Below are 19,298 nucleotides of genomic sequence, written 5' to 3'. Positions count from 1 at the left end.
CTATTTTTACTATTCGGTTTGCTCTTTAATTCATCTATTTTATCTTACCCAAAATATAACCTTGATTACTTTATTTCCTAGCTCCATTATTCCTTTTTAACCTGACAGCTATGCTAAATAACTGTACTTTTCAGTGTCTTTGCTAGGTCATTTTCACCTTTGTATGACTCAAAATTAGTCTTTCGATTACTCTAATTAGTACTTCCACTACTACTCGAATTTCTCTCGTGTTACATCTAAAACCAACTATCCAAATTTTCATTTCTATATTTTCTTTTATTTACTGATATTCTATGACTTATTTTCACTGACTTGTAGTCATTGTCCTTTCCTCTGCTTAATTATAAACTACCCTCTAATACTTCAAGGAGGGAATCTACAGGGATTCTATTTCTTCTATCCACTCAATCAGTCAAAACTTATAGTACTGGGTATCATAACCTGTTATTTAATTCACTGGCATTTCATCCATCATGAGCCAATCATCTATAGTTCCTACAATGAAACTTATACCCTCTTCGGGATACTTGAGCCAACTACTCTCTACCACACTCTACAATCCCATCTAGGACACTATTCTTTAGGTCACTATTACTAGTAGTAATCTTCTATCTTTCTTGAAAACGTAAAATCATACCCTATATCATAACTAACTGCAACAGGGGTACTGCATCTTGCTGACACACAAAGGATATAATATTCTTACTAAACTTTAGGCAAAACATCTCTTGTAATGCCAAAACTGTCTAAGACCCCATATTAGATACTAAATGATCCAACTAAGTAGGTGTCATCATTAAAATTCAACCATACTAAAAACCTCTAGTCTCGTGCTACTTATGCTATAACTCTGCGCTCAAGTTAGGATAACTGAGTCACTAACTTTAGTTATCACCCATCTGCGACCTTTAATGTTCTATCTTTAGGGTCTTAAACCTTAACTAGGAGTTTTCATAACTCTTTTGTAGAAATCAAACTTTGTCTTGATATAACTGTACCAAAACAGAGACTGTTTGCAACCACCTTGGTCATGGTGCACCATAGGGAAGCACACAGCTCTATATAATAATTCCATGTCGGTACTGTAATCTGCAGCTTACAACACAAATATTAAGAACATTGCATAGTTACTATGGTACATCTCAACATACTAGGTTCCCTAATCTCTCATCCCTCTTAAACCCACTGATACCATAAACTTATTCTGATTAGGCTATCCACTGATGACTGCCATCAGTGGTACTCTCACTCCCATCTAAAGCAACTATACTGCCAAAAATCACCTTTATGTCCTCATGCCTTGCATTAGATAGGCACACCAATTAGCCTTATACTGACAAAAACACAACTTTTTGGAGTATGTATCCCTATGGCAGATCTCAACACATCTGCTAACTCTATTTCACATCTCTACGTACTTCACAAAGATCAAGACACTAATTGAAGCACTCTTATATTACTCGAAAAATAACACAAAATCTAAAAACAAGGAATTACATAAGAGAACAAAACATGAGCCTATACTCCGTATGTGACCTCCTAACAAGACTCCTTTACACTCTTAATTATACTCTTTCCCATAAATCTAGAGCCTAAACTTTGATACCAACTTTGTCACTACCCGATCTCACCGGCAGGACCGGCACTAGGACCTGAGCTGGCATAAAGCCCTCGAGGCCCGTAGTAAGCCTTGCTGTTCTCCAAATCCATAATCAGAGCCAAACCAATCCAATAACCATCAGAAACTAAAGTTAAGGGAGCCCAACTCCACCATGATACTACTATTTGTAACTAATTTAAATATCATAAAAGTTTTGCATTTACTAAAAACACAAAAACTTAAATTTACATTGTACCTGACAAGATTATTACTATTGCTAGCACATGCTGAGTTCTAGATTACAATTTTGAAAAATAATAATACAAATAAATAATTGCTAATAAACTTATGAGGAAGAAAGCAGGTTATTCTAAAAAAGAACTCATCCTATAGCTTGGAAAACTAGGGTGAATAGGAGTGAGCGTTCGACTCGTAGAGTAAGATATTGATTTTACATATAATTTCTATAACTATCTAGTACTAATGCATCCCTAAGGATGAAATGCAACATAGATTAGCAATTTTAAGCAATTTCAAACAATATTCGTGCAAAGAATAATTTGGAGCACTCACACACCTGTGTGTCACATCAATATCAATACAATATGGGAGCTGATCCCCTATATAGCTTTCTTAATCCAAGGCCTGTCAGCGAGATCAACTCAAGCCGAACTTTCTCTTATAATCCAGATGCGGGGGTCAGCGAGGTCAACTCAAGCCTTACTTGCCCCGACTTATCACAAAAAGGACCGGGCCCCAAGTGAGACTAGCTTGAGCCCCATTACTAATACACCGCACGCACGCCGACACACGCACACAGCTCCAAAGTACCCTAAAGCAACACCCACATCAAATCATCAAGTAATAATACAACACAAAGCATGCCTATAATAGCTAATACATATAACTATAAGTGATGCATGGGCATGCTGTGAACATATAATAATAATATTGAAATTGTAAATAAAATTAATATTTACTCACTGGTTAATCGGTGACTACTGTAGCGGTTGAGTAGAGAAAGACGGCTAACTCTGATCACCTAAATAATTATATTATATTTTCATTAGTACTAGCTCAAAATAGGACTTTAAAGAGATAAAAAAAAAAAACACTTAATTTATGCCGAAAATCTGGCAGAATTTTCCCTATATTTAGGATCTATCCAACCTGCAAGATAGTTCAAATAACACTTCTAAATCATAATTCCCACATCCATATCCCATCAACATCACATGGCCCATCCTGGGTCCTCCAAACCAGACAATTCTCACACAATTGAAAAATTACATTTTAGTCCCTAAAACTAACATTCTGCAAAAATCACTCAAACGAGCTCTAAAAATTCTAAAATTTTGTCCCGCTGTCCTTAACAAGATTATAAGACTATTGCAAAAACAATTATAATTTTCTAATTACCCATGAATATTTTATGAATTTTATTCTAAATTAGGTATTAGGCAAAAATGAACAACTTGGAGTTCGGGTTTACCTATGCCAAATCTGACATTTGGAATGCATCCAAAATATTTGAAAATGCTAGGATCGACTGTAAACACAATCTCTTTCTAGGACAACCCACCGGACACCCGGACTGGGTCAAAAACTCAATCCTGAGGCCGGTGAGCTATCACCAATCCGATTGCACCTAAATTAAGCCAAAAAAATTATCAATAATTATTATAAAAATATTTTTAATTTTTGAGAATTGAAAAGACCCGAAAATCTCATCAAGCGATTTGAGCCATCCAATGATCGCATTTTTGAAACGATGTCCGATCAGAGCGAGGCCGGTTCCATCTCGAAGTTTCATCTTCCTGAGTCCAACGGTGGTCTTGGATTGCTGATCTGACAGTCAGATCACCGAAAATCTCACCGAAAAGCCACAAAATTCTGAATTTCTCTCTCCTCGCTGGCACCAAAAATGGCCACCAAATTCAGTGAGGCTAGTCTTATCTGAAAGAGCTCTCTACCAAGAGTCCATAGCCACTAAAATCACTCTGATCGGATGTCGAGATCGCCGAATATGAGCATTCAAAATTATAGACCCATTTTCCTCTCTTTCTCTCTCTCTCTCTGTGTGCCGCCTGTCACCATGTACTGCCGTCGGGAGGGAGGGGGCCCTAGATGTCGTCAGAGGGTGGTTTGGTGGTGCCACCGGCGGTGGTCCTTGCTCATTGGAGACAAAGAAGAAGAAGAGTGGGAGAGGAGATGAAAGAGAAATGGTGGGGGGGAGGGGATTCCCACTGAGTTTTCATTTTTTTTTTTTTAAATCTACAACTGACAGTGGGTGTAGTTTTCACTGCTACACGCCACTGTCATTTCATGCTTTTATTTTTTTTTATTTTAAATTTTATATATATATATATATATATATATATTAAATTGTAATATAAAAACAATACTTTTAACATTTAAAATACTTAAGACTTACTAAAAATCCTTATTAAGTTCTAATTAAAATATTACTAGTATTTATAGTGAACTCTTACTTAATAAATTAAAATAATAAAGAAAATAAAATAAATAATATTGATAATAATGATAATAATCAAATTATTAACAATTAAATCAAATCTTAAAACTAAGGTTAATAGTAATGCAATAATATATTTTGTCAATTGATTTAATATTAATATTTAGGACTACTCATTCAAATTAAAATTAGACTATTAAATAATTTATAAATTTATTTAGAAATAACTTTAAAAATATATAGATGAAATTTTTACAAAAATTATAAATTAGTTAGATAATATTAAAATAATATTAAAATATATACTATATTTAAAAATATGGAATTTATATTTTAAATTTTTGGGTTATTACATACACATTGTATATACTCGTAATTAAACTTATTTATATTTTTTTTGGTTAATTTTTTACATAAATATAATATTATAATAATATATTAATTTTTAATAATCAATTAAATTTAATAATTTATTGTCATAATAAATTATTATGATTACATTTTACTTCTTATTAAAATTGATTTACTTTTGGTTTATTGATTCTAAATAAAGTTAGACATTTTCTTTTAAATTATCTTCTTTGATTTCGATAGTTAATTAAAACACATCACCTTGATCTGAAATCTATTAGATCATCTTAAAAATAAATACATTTTATTTCAACTAATTAAAATTATTCTTTTTTTAACTAATTAAATTATTTTTTTTAACTTATTTAGAGATAGAGGCATGGCATGAGAACGATGTGCTGGAGCAAGCATGATCCTTTCTGAGATATTATTATAATACTCTTTCATTAACTAATTAAAATAAAATAAATTTAATTTCATATGGATCGCTAGTGATATTACAAACAAGTAAAATAATAATATAGCTGAGTAACAGGTAGCCGAATAGCGGGTAAGCAACCATAATACTCGGACACTCGAAAAAGAAGGTCACTCACCCTATAACATTAGCAAGGTGTGGATTACTCTTGAAGATAAGGATCCAGAGATATCCGCCTTAATCAGAGTCTCATCTACACAAGGATATAATTAGTGAAATAGATTTCTAATACCACTCAACTGCAAAACTCCTAATCATCGTAGGAGACTACATCAAAAGCCTATATAAAGGCTATTACGTATGCTATTAGTCAGTTTTTCCATTGATCCTATTGTCTAGTTCTCATTACTAACTTTGGCATCAAAGTGGTGGTCATCTAACCCACCCGATGCACTTCTTTCTTTCGAATCATATCCAACATCCATTACCCGCCAAAGTGGATAGAACATCACCTAGATATATACAAAGGAGAAACAGTCTGTTATACGTTCATACAACCATCTTTTAGCCTAAAAATGGGTTGTGCCATTCTACAGTGGTACAGGGAAGCATATAAACCGGGTCATCAATGCATATACATACATGAACAAGAGTGACAAGAAATAAGAAAGTCATGATCATATGTAAATGAAGTTTTCAATAAATGCAAGGGATATCTATATGACAAAAAGTTATTAAGAAAGTTAATATCGAGGCAGGATTACTACCTCTAGTTGTTGAATAATATTGAGCAGATAACCTGAGAAGATCAATATGCTCATTAGAGGCTAATTTCATCATTTCAAGGCCATAATAATGATGATGATGATCATCAATTCTAAATGATTGTATTTATCCCAACTCAATAAGTGACCAAACAAATCAATAAAGGTATAGTACTTTGCTCCAGTAATGCTATAACAACAAATTGTACTCTTATAAAATTTATTTATAATAGAATTTTGTTTAATTTAGAATTACATATCCAGTACAAATTATAGTAGAAAAAACTTCTATTAATAATTATATATTATTAAACATTTTTAATATTGTAGTTATTATAAAAATTTAAGGATATAATATCATAATTAAACTTATTGTATGTACATGCGAGTTAAATTTTTTATATATAATTTTTATTAATTTTCTCGTGTGTGATAATATTATAAATTGTTACAAAATTTTGAGAGAACAATTGATAAAATATAAATAACAATATAAGATAATATAATATTGTCACATTCAATTTTACATGATTTGTTGATTTCTTTTATATTTTTTTCTCTACATAGCTTGGTATATCAATAAATTTTTTTGATATGTATCCAAGGTGACAGATTGCTTGCCCACAGCCTTTTAACAATATCAGCTTCTAACGATGGAATCATGTATCATCTACCTCAACCCACAAAATCATGTCATCCAACAACATTTTCTTTATGTGCTTGAACAAAACATTAACCTTTAAGTCCTCAATTAGGATCAGACTGTTGCAGCCTTTGAAACACAAATTCGCCAGTATTCTCATATGCATTATAAAGCAAAGTTACTATATATTATATATAAAAAAGTTAGTTCTAACCAAACTTGAATTTATAAGTCCCGTTTAAATATTACTATATTCATTCCTAGATTTTATCCTAATACAATAAGAATTATAGAACTAATAATTTTTCTATTTTTATTTTACTTTAATTTATTTAAATTATTTTTATGAATTTTTCAGTTATGATATATCATATAAAAATGATGAATTTAATTTAATATATAAAAATAGATTATATTTTAAAAAATAGTATCGGATTATAAATTCTTGATCTCCATATTACAAAGTAGATGATATTACAAAATATAATATGATATTAAATTCTTGGGGTCCTCGGAACAATTGACTAAAACACATAAAAATTGTTATAGAACTATAGTTAAAATAGAATTATTATATGATGGTTAAGAATGTAACTCTAAAAGAAACGAAAATTGTGCCAAAAAATACATTTTTTTAATTTTCATAATTTTACTAATTAATTTGTAATTTTATAATTATATATTTTTTGTATAGTTAATTAAATTCAATCTTTTATTGTAATAATATTAAATTAATATGAATAATATTCTCTCTTCTTTTCACATTTATTTATCATACAGATCTATTTGTCTAAAATTTATAATATATATATATATATATATATATATATATATATATATATATATATATATATATATATATATATATATATATATATATATATAACTTATTTCTTTTATTAAAAAAGCTTTCATACGAATTTTTTTGAAGGAAATATGAATTTCTTTCTCAAATATTATTTAAATTAAATAAAAGTTAAAATAAATTGATTAAAAATTTTAAATTTATAATAATTTTTAAATTAATTTAAATAATAAAAATTATATAATTTTAAATAATATAAAAAATAAAAGATGTTATTAGCATTTTCAATATTTTCTCTTCCTCTTTTCACTTTTATATAGTATATAAATATGTAAATTATATTTTAAATTTATAATAAATTAAATTTAAATAAAAAATATGTGTGGATAAATGTCGAGATAATTAATTAATCCGGCTATCTATCGGGTGCCAATGTTGGAATTGCAACTCTTTGTCGGTGATTGGAACTGCGGATAAGCACGTGAATTGCGTTCCTAATTTACATGTTAAATATCTGATTGACTTTTTATTTAATTATCTTAAACATAATTAATTAAACTACTCCACCATGCAAATCCTCACCCAGGTGTTACTGCCTGTCACAATCACATGTCACAACCACTGCCCGTCACATGCATCGCTTCCCACAACATTAAATAGTGCAGCAGACACTTAAAAATAAAAAAAAGTTTACATCTCGAATTAAGGAATGAGTACATAATCTTATGAAATTTGTTTGACATAATATTTAATTAGCTGATAATTCAAAAAATAATTGATTCTATTCTGGCAAGCGCATGCCGACTTTGACCATCATATATTGCTTCATTATTCGAAAAATGAGATGCTTTTAATGGTAAATCATTTAATATATAAAAAAAAAATTACAGATCCGTGAAATGGGTGCTTTTTTATTACAAATCTCATGCATTGGAGATTTCCTTTATTTCAACGATATGATATTTGCTCTAGGAAAGAAAATATGAATAAATTAATTAAATCTGCCAATAACTTATTTCTATATAAGAGGTGGAAGCGTCTGCAAGCATTAGTTGCGAAAAAGTCCCCAACTAAACGCGAAATTAAACTGCAAAATTCCTCTATGGCCTTCACTCAATTGGCATCTTTTCCTTTATGCACCATCTTCCACTTAAAACTAGCACTTCCCTCCCATTATCAAGCACCAAATGCCTTCCAAGCTGTGTACATGCTCAACACACGATTGCCACCAAAATTCCTGATAACATCACTGTCAGGAGATCTGCCAACTACACACCTTCTAAATGGAGCCATGATTTTGTTGCGTCATTGAAAAATGAAAATGCGGTACGATTTCATCTTGTTTTCAATTAAATTTGTTTGCTATTATATATATCAGCTAACTTGATTGATCTGTTAACGAATGTTTTTGTAGGGAGAGCCGTACACCACAAGAGTTAACAAGTTGAAAGAAGAAGTAAAGATGATGCTTGAAAGTGCAACAAATCCTTTGGATCAGCTTGAGATAATTGATGCTCTGCAAAGACTTGGAGTGGCTTACCATTTTGAGGATCAAATAGAAACAAAACTGAGAAGCATATACAATGATATTATTAATAAACAAAGGTTGAAACAGGACCCCCACTTGTTTGCTACCGCTCTTGAATTCAGACTTCTAAGAAAGCATGGCTACAATGTACCTCAAGGTGATTTATCTGTTATTACTAACCTAATTAACGACGATAAACAAGCAAAAAATTATTGATGTTCATTTCTCTTGTATGCTTGCAGAGGTTTTCTGTAGTTTCATGGATTTGGAAGGAAATTTCAAGGCATCCCTTTGCCACGATTTGAAGGGACTTGTATATTTGTATGAAGCTTCATACCTTTCCTTACCAGGTGAGACTTTCATTTTTTTTTTTTTTTGACCTAATATAAGGCTTAAACTCGAAATTTTATGGTCCGGAAAATGGCTCTCATAGCGGTTAACTAAAACTTAATATTGGCGCAGGTGAGGCTATCTTAGAGGAGGCACAAAAATTTTCATCCAAGAATCTCAAAGCGTATCTGAAAAAGGAGAACAATTCTAGTACCAGCGGTGATGATGCTAAAAATTATCATTTGAATATGGCGAGGCATGCCCTGGAGCTCCCTTTGCATTGGAGGATGCAAAGGCTAGACGCCAGATGGTTCATCGATGTTTATGAGAATAGCCCAGATATGAAGCCTATTCTTCTTGAACATGCAAAATTAGACTTCAACATGGTCCAAGCCGTTCACCAGCAAGATTTGAAACATGCTTCCAGGTGAGAAATTCATATCCATGTTTCAATATTTTCTGAAATTTTTTTTTTTTTTGCTTTAATTAATATATTACTCCCTGTGGGCTAACTGGGGCACATAATCAAAAAGTTGGTGGAAGGGGACAGGTCTTGGTGAAAAGTTGGCTTTTGTGAGGGCCAGGCCGATGGAGGTCTTCCTATGGACTGTTGGGGGAGTTTTCGAGCCTCAATATGGATATTTCAGGAGAAATCTATCGCAAGTTGGTGCACTTGTTACTGTAATCGATGATTTTTATGATGTTTATAGTACCTTAGATGAGGTGGAGCTATTTACAGAGGCTGTTACGAGTTCTGTATCTGTAATAATTAATATTCTTTTTTTTCTACAAAAATACTACACAGCTCAAGTTGAGCAAGCTCAAAATGGCATATTAATAATTAAATTGAAATTCATTATCATTTTACCCTTTTAATAGATGAGTCATTTATGGTGACTTGTGAGCCATTTAACTCATTTATAAGCCACTTGACTATAAAATCTCTTCATTTAATATCTACTCACCAAACAACATTTTCCAATGTCAAATTAAGATGCTAGCAGTTTTTGGAACTCTAAAAATTAATGCTATGGGAAATATACAAATTTAGAGATATTGTATACTATAAGTTATTACATATAATATATTTGTTACAAGATAAGATATATTGATTTTTAATGATAAGTTATATATAAGTTATATTTATTTTTTTTAACTTGAAATATGATATAAATTTGATATATATTAATTGAAATGAAGTAAATAGCATTTCAAAAATGAAATTAAATATTATAACAATAAATATTGACATTAAAGTAAGTATCATATTAAAATTGGTTTGAAATTTGATAGTGGTGTTAGAGTGATAATGATGGCGGTGGTTGATTAGTGTAGGTAGGGTGAGGTCAAACTAGTTATATTTATATTTTTTCAGTATATAAAATATTAAAATATAATATAAATTTCACTATATATATTTTAAATCATATATACTCCATAAACACTCAAATCACCACGGTTTACAATCACCACTATTATCGTTATTTAAATCATTTACTTACAAATTATATGAATATAGATAGATATAAATGTAAAAATAAATATTACTTGACATGATATACACTTTTAACAAATAAAATTTATATTTTCGAAAAAAATATTATATATATATACAAACACACACATTAGAGCTTGTATAATATATATATTTCATGCAATAAAATGTTGGATGAGGGCAAGTAGCCTGATTGGCATAGAAGCATGCATCTCAGCGTGGTTCAAGGTTTGAGCCATCTCTATATTAGATATTATTTTTTTTCATTTATAAGCACACCTAACACAATACGTTCTTTATATATGTATATATATATTTTCGTTGATTTGAAAAGTGGATGAGGACTAATAGCCCGATTACACATGCTCCCAAGCATAAGGTAGAGGGTTAAGGGTTCGAATCTTTCCTTTGCCCTTTTTTTTTATTTATGATTCTTTATAATTCTTTTCATTAAAAAATATAATATTAAACTGTAATAATTGGAAGTATTTTTAAACCCTAATTAACACTTTTCCTTAAAATTATAATATACAAATGTTTAGATTTAAAATTATAAGATATATATAAATCATTTACTTATATACATCTAGTTTTATAGTATTAACATCACTTCATTACTATTAGAATAATCACCTATACAACGATCAATAGTTAAATCAGCACCACCGCTATAATCACCACGTATACAATATTACCACCATTATTATCATTAAATCATTGTTTTTAATTTAAATATAGAGGGAGATATTCAAAGATATTTAGAGAATGATAGAAATAAAATGAATTATAGATAGAGATATTAAAATTATCATATATATATAAAGATAAATAGAGGGAGAGAGAGATATATAAAAATGCATAAATCAATATCTGTGTTGATTTCAAAATCAACACATATATTGATTTATGCATTTCTATATATCATATATATAAAGATAAATAGAGGAAGAGAGAGATAAAGATGTGGAGAGAAATATATAGAAATGCATAAATCAATATGTGTTGATTTATTGATTTATGCATTTCTATATATCTCTCTCCACATCTTTATCTCTCTCCCTCTATTTATTTTTATATATATGATAATCTTAATATATCTATCTATAACTCATTTTATTTCTATCATTCTCTAAATATCTTTGACTATCTCCCTCTATATTTAAATTAAAAGCAATGATTTAATGATGATAATGGTGGTAATATTATACACGTGGTGATTATAGCGGTGGTGCTGATTTAACTATTGATAGTTGTATATGTGACTATTCTAATAGTAGTGAAGTGTTGTTAATACTATAAAACTAGGTGTATATAAGTAAATGATTTATATATATATATCTTATAATTTTAATTTTAAATATTTGTTATATTATAATTTTAAGGAAAAGTGTTAATTAGGGTTTAAAAATACTTCCAATTATTATAGTTTAATATTATATTTTTTAATGAAAAGAATTATAAAGAATCACAAAAGAGAAAAAAAAAAAAGGGGACAAATGAAGGGATCGAATCCTAAACCCTCTACCTTATGCTTGGGAGCATGTGCCAATCGAACTATTAGCTCTCATCCGATAAATTTTTGTATACACACACACACACACAAGAGTTATTTCAAAATCAACACATATTGATTTATACATTTCTATATATCTCTCTCCCTCTATTTATCTTTATATATATGATAATCTTAATATCTCTGTCTATAGCTCTTTTTATTTCTATCATTCTCTAAATATCTTTAACTAGCTCCCTCTATATTTAAATTAAAAACAATAATTTAGTGATAATAATCGTGGTAATATTGTACGTGGTGATTGTAGTAGTGATGTTGATTTAACGATTGATCGTTGTATAGGTGATTATTCTAATAGTAGTGAAGTGGTGTTAATACTGTAAAACTAGGTATATATAAATAAATGATTTATATATATCTTATAATTTTAAATCTAAAAATTTGTTATATTATAATTTTAAAGAAAATGTTAATTAGGATTTAAAAATACTTACAATCATCATAATTTAATATTATATTTTGGAATGAAAATAATTATAAAGAATCACAAAAGAAAAAAAAAAGGGACAAATGGAGGGATCGAACCCTAAAACCTCTATCTTATGCTTGGGAGCATGTGCCAATCAGACTATTAGCCTTCATCCACTTTTTAAATTAACGAAAATATATATATACATATATAAAGAATGTATTGTGTTAGGTGCGCTTATAAATAGAAAAAAAATGACATTTGACATAAGGAGGGCTCAAACCCTGAACCACGCTGAAATGCGTACTTCTATACCAATCGGGCTACTTACCCTCATTTAAAATTTTATTGCATGAAATATATATATTATACAAGCACTAATGTGTATATATATTATTTTTTTTCAAAAATATAAATTTTATTTGTCAAAATTATATATCATTTCAAGTAATATTTATTTTTATATTTATATCTAATTCTTCTCTGCAAACTAATTCATTATGCTAGCTCATCACTGCTGCATGTAGTAGCTCATATGTGCATGCATTAATGCAATAGACACACTTCTCGAATCATCAGTTCTTGAATGGTGTGCATGGCTGCAAGCAATAATAGCTTATTGCATGCACACTTTCCTTTGCATGAGCCATTAAATAAGCAACCTCACCAACTCCAAGCTTTGAAGTTATTTTTAAGCTATTTTCTCTCTATCTTTTAAGGGTATAATAGTAAAACTATATACATTAGTACCATTTGAGCTAGCTCAAATTGAGCTATTTAGCAGTACTCTTTTTTCTAATAACTAGTTTGTAATTTAATTTAAACATTAATTATTTGTAATTTTTTCAGATGGGACATCAATGAAATGGATAAACTTCCGGACTACATGAAAATATGTTTTCTTACTTTGTACAACTCCATTAATGAAATTGCATTTGATAGTCTTAAGGAGGAAGAGCTTCACATCACTCCTTACCTGAAGAAAGCGGTGATTAATGCTTCCATTTCTACAGATTAATGCTTAATTATAAGAGTTTTCTTAACTGGGAGTAATATATATCATGTTGAATTTTCAGTGGGCAGATTTATGTAAATCGTACTTACTGGAGGCTAAATGGTATCACAGTGGGTATACACCAAGTCTACAAGAATATTTGCATGGGTTTCCATAGCTGTACCACTGCTATTAGTCCATGCATATTTTGCTGTCCCAAATCACATTACGAAGGAGGCTTCAGAATGCATATTAGATTATCCTAATATAGTTAAATGGTCGTCCCTGATTGGAAGACTTCCAGATGATTTAGGAACATCAAAGGTATACAATTATAAACTAATTTCTTGATTGTTTCCCCTTGAAGTTGGATCTCTTCAGTATGCTAATCTCTGTGATCTCTTTGGTTTTGGTTTTTTGTCCCCCATTCTGCAGCATGAACAAAAGAGAGGTGATAATCCTAAATCAATTGAATGTTATATGCATGAAAGTGGAGCTTCAGAAGCAGCAGCTCGTGAACATATACATTATTTGATTAGTGAAGCATGGAAGAAGATAAATGAATATCAAATTGGAAATACTGCAGTCTTCTCGCAAACTTTCATAAGAATGGCAATGAACCTAGCGAGGATGTCTCAGTGTATTTACCAACATGAAGATGGATTTGGTGCTCAGAATCTGCAGACTAAGAATCGTGTGATATCTTTACTTGTTGAACCCGTTTCTCTTGCTAGCAAAGACTAGATAGTTTAATGCAATTCATTTCATTCTCAACATTATCCTAATATTTCTATAATTTTCCTCCATCACTTAGCTAGTAATGCTGCTTATAAGGAATTGATATGTTATGTAAAAAAGTATCTTGTATTTTGTGTTCGAGTTATTTTATAGCTTTTTTGTACTCCCTCTTGCTGTTTTAATGTCTTCTGTTTGGCTAATTATTAGATGCACCGGGAGCACTTAAAAATAGTATTTCCTCTCTTACAGAAAAGTGGGTCATTCCTATAATATAGAGAGTGGATCCTACATGATTGTGAGAGATATTGCATGTGCACTGGGTGCACCTAATAATTTCTCCTTCTATTTCTTGCTGGTTTAATTTTTTCGAATTCAGTTTTTGGTGGTTTCTTCTACTATTTTGTTATTGCAAGGGGTTTTTTTGCATCAGCTGGTTGCTAGATTTGATCAATGGAAGACTATACATATTGTGTTTTGGTAAATAAAATTCATACTTTTAATAAGTGGATCTCATTATACCTATTGTGTCTTGGTATATGGTTAACGGAATTTAGGCAAGAAAAATAGGATTAATCCATAATTTACCCGTAAAAATTTAAAAGCTCAAGACCTCAAGACTCAAATTACATTTTTAAAATTGATAACTTCGTTTGTAGGGGTTTTATTAAGTTTTGATATTTAATATAGATGAAAGGAGATTTTAAGGAAAATTTTTATTAAATTTTAACGACTTGTGTTTTATTTGTGGAATTATATGCATGTGTAAATTATGAACTCATAAAATTTTTTGTAACACCCCTAATTTTTAAATTTATTATTTTTGGGTAAATATTGATATTTTATTTTATTTGAATTTTAGGAAATTATTTGCAATTTTTTCGGATTTTATAAATCGGGTTCGATTTTCCGAAAATATAAACTTTGATGATTTTTAAAAATTAATTTAAAGACCACGTGGCAAAACTAAAAATATATTTGGAGTCTATGAATTTTTCTGAGTTTTATGAAATTTTTTCAGAATTTTTGGACCTCGTTTTCGGTCCCAAGGCAGAGTAAAAATTCAAAATTTTGTATCCAGAATCGAACCGGACCGGACCGACCCTTTTCTTTTTCTTCCTTCTTCTCCCTCGCGCGCCCAACCTCTTCCCTTCCCCTCCCGTTTTCTCTCTCCTCCCTCCTCCCCAGGCCGCGCCACCGCCACCCAGCCCTCCCCACCTCGCCGGCACGCCACCCCAGCCTTCCCCCATCGCCGGCCGCCGCCTGGAACACCTGAAAAATGCGCGCGAAGCCGCGCGACGCGCAGCGCGCTGTTTCTTCTTCCCGGCCAAAATTCGGCCGATCCGACCACCGATTGGGCCGGGTCTTGTGTCAAACAACATCTACACCTCGAGAGCTTTCCATAGACACCAAGAACACCAAAATCCATTGAGCGGTTTGTCCAATTTTTGTCCGGGAAGTTTTAGCCCATTTTGACTTTCGGGCTAGATTTCTCGCAAACCGTGAACCCCACGAGAAAACCGAGAGTACCAGAGCGCTCCACTCGTCGAGAGCTTCGCGGCAATATAAATTTCAAAATTTTTCGACACCGTTTTTCGGTGGGTCCCACGAAACTTCGTAGTATTTTTTCAAGCATTAAATGAGCTTAGAAAATTTTGTAAAATTTATGTACTAACCCCCATGTTGTGGGCTTCGTGTAGGTATCTTCAATTCATGGAAATTCGACAGTTATCCAGGTCTGTGAATTTTCGGCCAGACAGACCGGCTACCGAAAAAGTCTCTGAATTGGATCGAGATTTTAGCTACCCCAGCATTGTCAGACATCTCGAGCGTATCCCCGGAGTCAGAATCGGCATAGGTAAACCCGAATCTTGCTTTTTCGTAATTTTCTAGTGCTTAAATGGGATTAAAATTTCATAAAATATTCGTGGTAGCTCAGAAAATTATGATTCTTTTTGCATTAGCCTAGTAATATTGCTAAGGCCCACAGGGCAAAGTTTTAGAATTTTTAGAGTTTATTTGGGTTGTTTTTACAAAAAGGGTCATTTATAAGGACTAAATTGTAATTTTACATATTGTGATTGATGACTGTTTGGATGGGCCCAGGAGGGGCTGTGTGATATGATTGAGTTGTGGGTGTATGGTTGGTGGATATAGAAGTGTGTCTTAAACCCATTTGCAGGTTGGGTAGGTCCTAGGTATAGGGGAGACTCTACCAGATTTTCGGCACGACTTATGACGTATTTGGTCTTTTCTTAGTTTGTATTGAGTCAATTGTATTAAACAATTGTAATAAAATTGTCAGGTGAGCCGGGACAGCCTTCTTCCTCCGCCCAGCTGCCACAGTGACTGCTGTCAAGTTTGTGAGTAAAATATTAATTTTAATTGTAATTTTGATATTATTATATGTTTAAGCATGTTCATGCATCACTTATATGTATGTATCTATGTAGTTAAACTCTAGGCACGTTTTATGTTGCATTCATAACTATTAAAGTGCCATGGATGTTGTTGTGGTAATTTGGAGCAGTGTGCGTGCGTTGGCGTGCGTGTGATGTGGTGTTGACTATGGATAGGATGGGTAGACATGGCTTGAGATCTTCACTAGGACCTGGTCCTTCGGGGTAGACACGGCTTGAGTTCTTCGCTGGGACCCCGATTTGGTTATTTAAGTGGAAGTCCGAGATGAGTTCTTCACTGGCACAGGTTGGATTAAGAGAGCTGTATAGGGGATCAGCTCCCATACATATATTGTTTGACATTATCGAGTGTGTGAGTGCTCCAAATTACATTTTTGCTGTTATGATGTGAAAATATTACCGATGTTGCATTTCACTCTATAGGGTGCATTAGCTTAGATAGCTATAGAGATTATGGTTAAAATTGATATTTTACTCTCTGAGTCGAACGCTCACTCCTGTTCATTATTTTTCAGGCTACAGGAGGATTTTTGTTGTGGTTAACCTGCTTTTCTCCTTCGCAGGTTGTTTATTAATGTTTGTGTAATTCTATTAACTCCTAGAATTTCTGCATGTGTTAGAAATTTTTATTTGAATTGGGTCTGTAATATAAATTGTCATTTTGGACCTGTAAACTTATTATTTTATGCATGTGTGTTAGGCTGAATGAGGGAGCTGAGCTCCCATTTATTTTTATGTTGTTATGAGTATGTGGAGGGTGAGCTGAGCTCCCCAATGGATTATATATTGTGTTTACAGGTCGGGTGAGTCAAAAACTCTCCGTTGAAAGGTCCATTTTATGGCCGGACTTTGTCCGGTTGAATTCTTGAAATTGGGCCCAAATGGGCCTTAGAGTTGGGTTAAGGAATAGTTAGGCTTACTATGGGCCTCGGGGGCTTTAGGCTAGCCCAGGTCCTAGTGCCAGTCTGGCCCATAGGTTGGGTCGTGACAAATGTGGTATCAGAGCTTAGGCTCCAGATTCATAGGGAAAAATTGTATAAAGTATTGGGAAGAGTCTAATAGGAGTCACATGCGGAAAATAGGGTCCACATTCGTCTTGCATTGTCATATTTGCTTCTAGTTTCTGCTTTATATATTGTGTGTAAATATGAGTTTATAGAGCTGTCTAATATGCAGTTTTGAAATTTTGTGGGCTAATGCTACTGAATTTCAGGAAAATGCGTAGAAGCAGGAGAGCTGCCACTGCACCAGAACTAAATGTGCCTGACGAGGTGTCGGCATAGGATGAGGCGCCTGCCCCGAGGAGGCGGGGTAGGAGGCCTAGAGCTGCTCAAGTAGAGGAGCAGCCACCACCAGTTCAGGAACAGTCTTTTATGGCACATTCCATGGACCCAATGGCAGCTACTCTAACTGGGTTGCAGAGAACCATCGATACAATGGCATAGTATATGGTCCACCCTCCACAGCAGCAGCAGTCCACCGCACCAAGAGGGGAACCTTACAAACAGATAATCAATTTCAAGAAGTTGGTGCCTAGTACTTATGATGTGTCAAACGATGCCTATCGGTTTTTGGATTCCTGCAGACAGGCAGGAATAGAGTTGCAGTTGACTGATAGAAGACTTATAGAGTGTATGCAGCATGTCATGGGGCCTATGCCTAGACAATAGATGAATGATTACATATTACCTCGAATGGAAGGTTTGCCATGGACCCAGTTTATAGAACTGTTTATCAATCGATTTGTACCAGAGAGCTTCAGAGATCAAAAGCAGTGGGCCTTTGAGGCCTTAAGACAGAATAGCAGGTCTGTAGATGAATATGCTACAGAATTTCTAGAACTGAGCAGGTATGTGTTACACTCATTTCATATAGGCATTTTAGGGTAGTTTTGCATCCATTTTGCCCTTATATTTTAGTATATTTTATGTTTTTAGCTTTATTTTAGTTTATTTGTTAATTTTAGATACTTTATATTTGATTTTTGTAATTTTGTTGTTTTTGATAGGATTTTGTGGCAAATCGAGGATCAATGAGTGCATTAGGAAGTGATTTGAAGAAATTTGGGATTCTTTAAGCATGGAGGAAAGTTGAAGATATCAAGCTTTGAAATAGCAAATTAGTAAATTTGCTTGAGACTTTGCTTAAGGTCATGCTTAGGGTAAAGCGGCAGATTTAAGGAGCAAAGACAAGTCAAGCACCAGCAGAAGAGTCCATTCTACTCTAAGTCTACCGAGATTTCTGAAGGTCCGCTTAACCTTAAGGCATAGCAGACCAGTGAAATCTGCTAAAAGTCGCTTAGGGTTGCCGAACCCTAAGCTGCATCGCCTAACGTGAATAGTCTCACTGACTTGGATAATTTTACACCTCATTTCCTATCCACTCCTTGGCTCTTATTTACTTTTAGGGCAACTTTTTGGGACCATATAAATTCATCATTTCCTAGCTTTTGCAAGGGGAGAGAAAAGAGAAGAAGGGGAAACGGAAAAGAAACAAAAGAAAAAAAAACACGCAAGAAAGAAAAAGAAGGAGAAGTAGCCCGCAATTTCTGGTGGAGAGTCACTGATCCACCCAGCTTTTGAGTTTTGGGCTCTCCTTCCCCTGGGTTTTTTCTATTTCTTAGTCTATTTTTATGTTTCTTTTGCTAGTTTTATCATTTCCTCTTGTAAATTTTATCATGATAGAATAGTTTTTCTAAGATTTCAGAGTTGGGTCGCACTATTTTGAATCTATTTGTGGATTTGGATTGGGTTTTAT

The 19,298-nt window shown here is 32.5% G+C and overlaps 1 pseudogene; it reads left to right on the top strand.

The window, feature by feature from the left end:
- Positions 1-8,159: 8,159 nt before the first annotated feature.
- On the top strand, positions 8,160-14,130 carry LOC110665974 (terpene synthase 10-like; annotated as a pseudogene).
- Positions 14,131-19,298: the final 5,168 nt, after the last annotated feature.

The sequence above is a fragment of the Hevea brasiliensis genome, chromosome 17 (assembly GCF_030052815.1).
Source record: "Hevea brasiliensis isolate MT/VB/25A 57/8 chromosome 17, ASM3005281v1, whole genome shotgun sequence".
NCBI lineage: Eukaryota > Viridiplantae > Streptophyta > Magnoliopsida > Malpighiales > Euphorbiaceae > Hevea > Hevea brasiliensis.
This window is presented reverse-complemented; position numbering and strand designations above follow the sequence as displayed.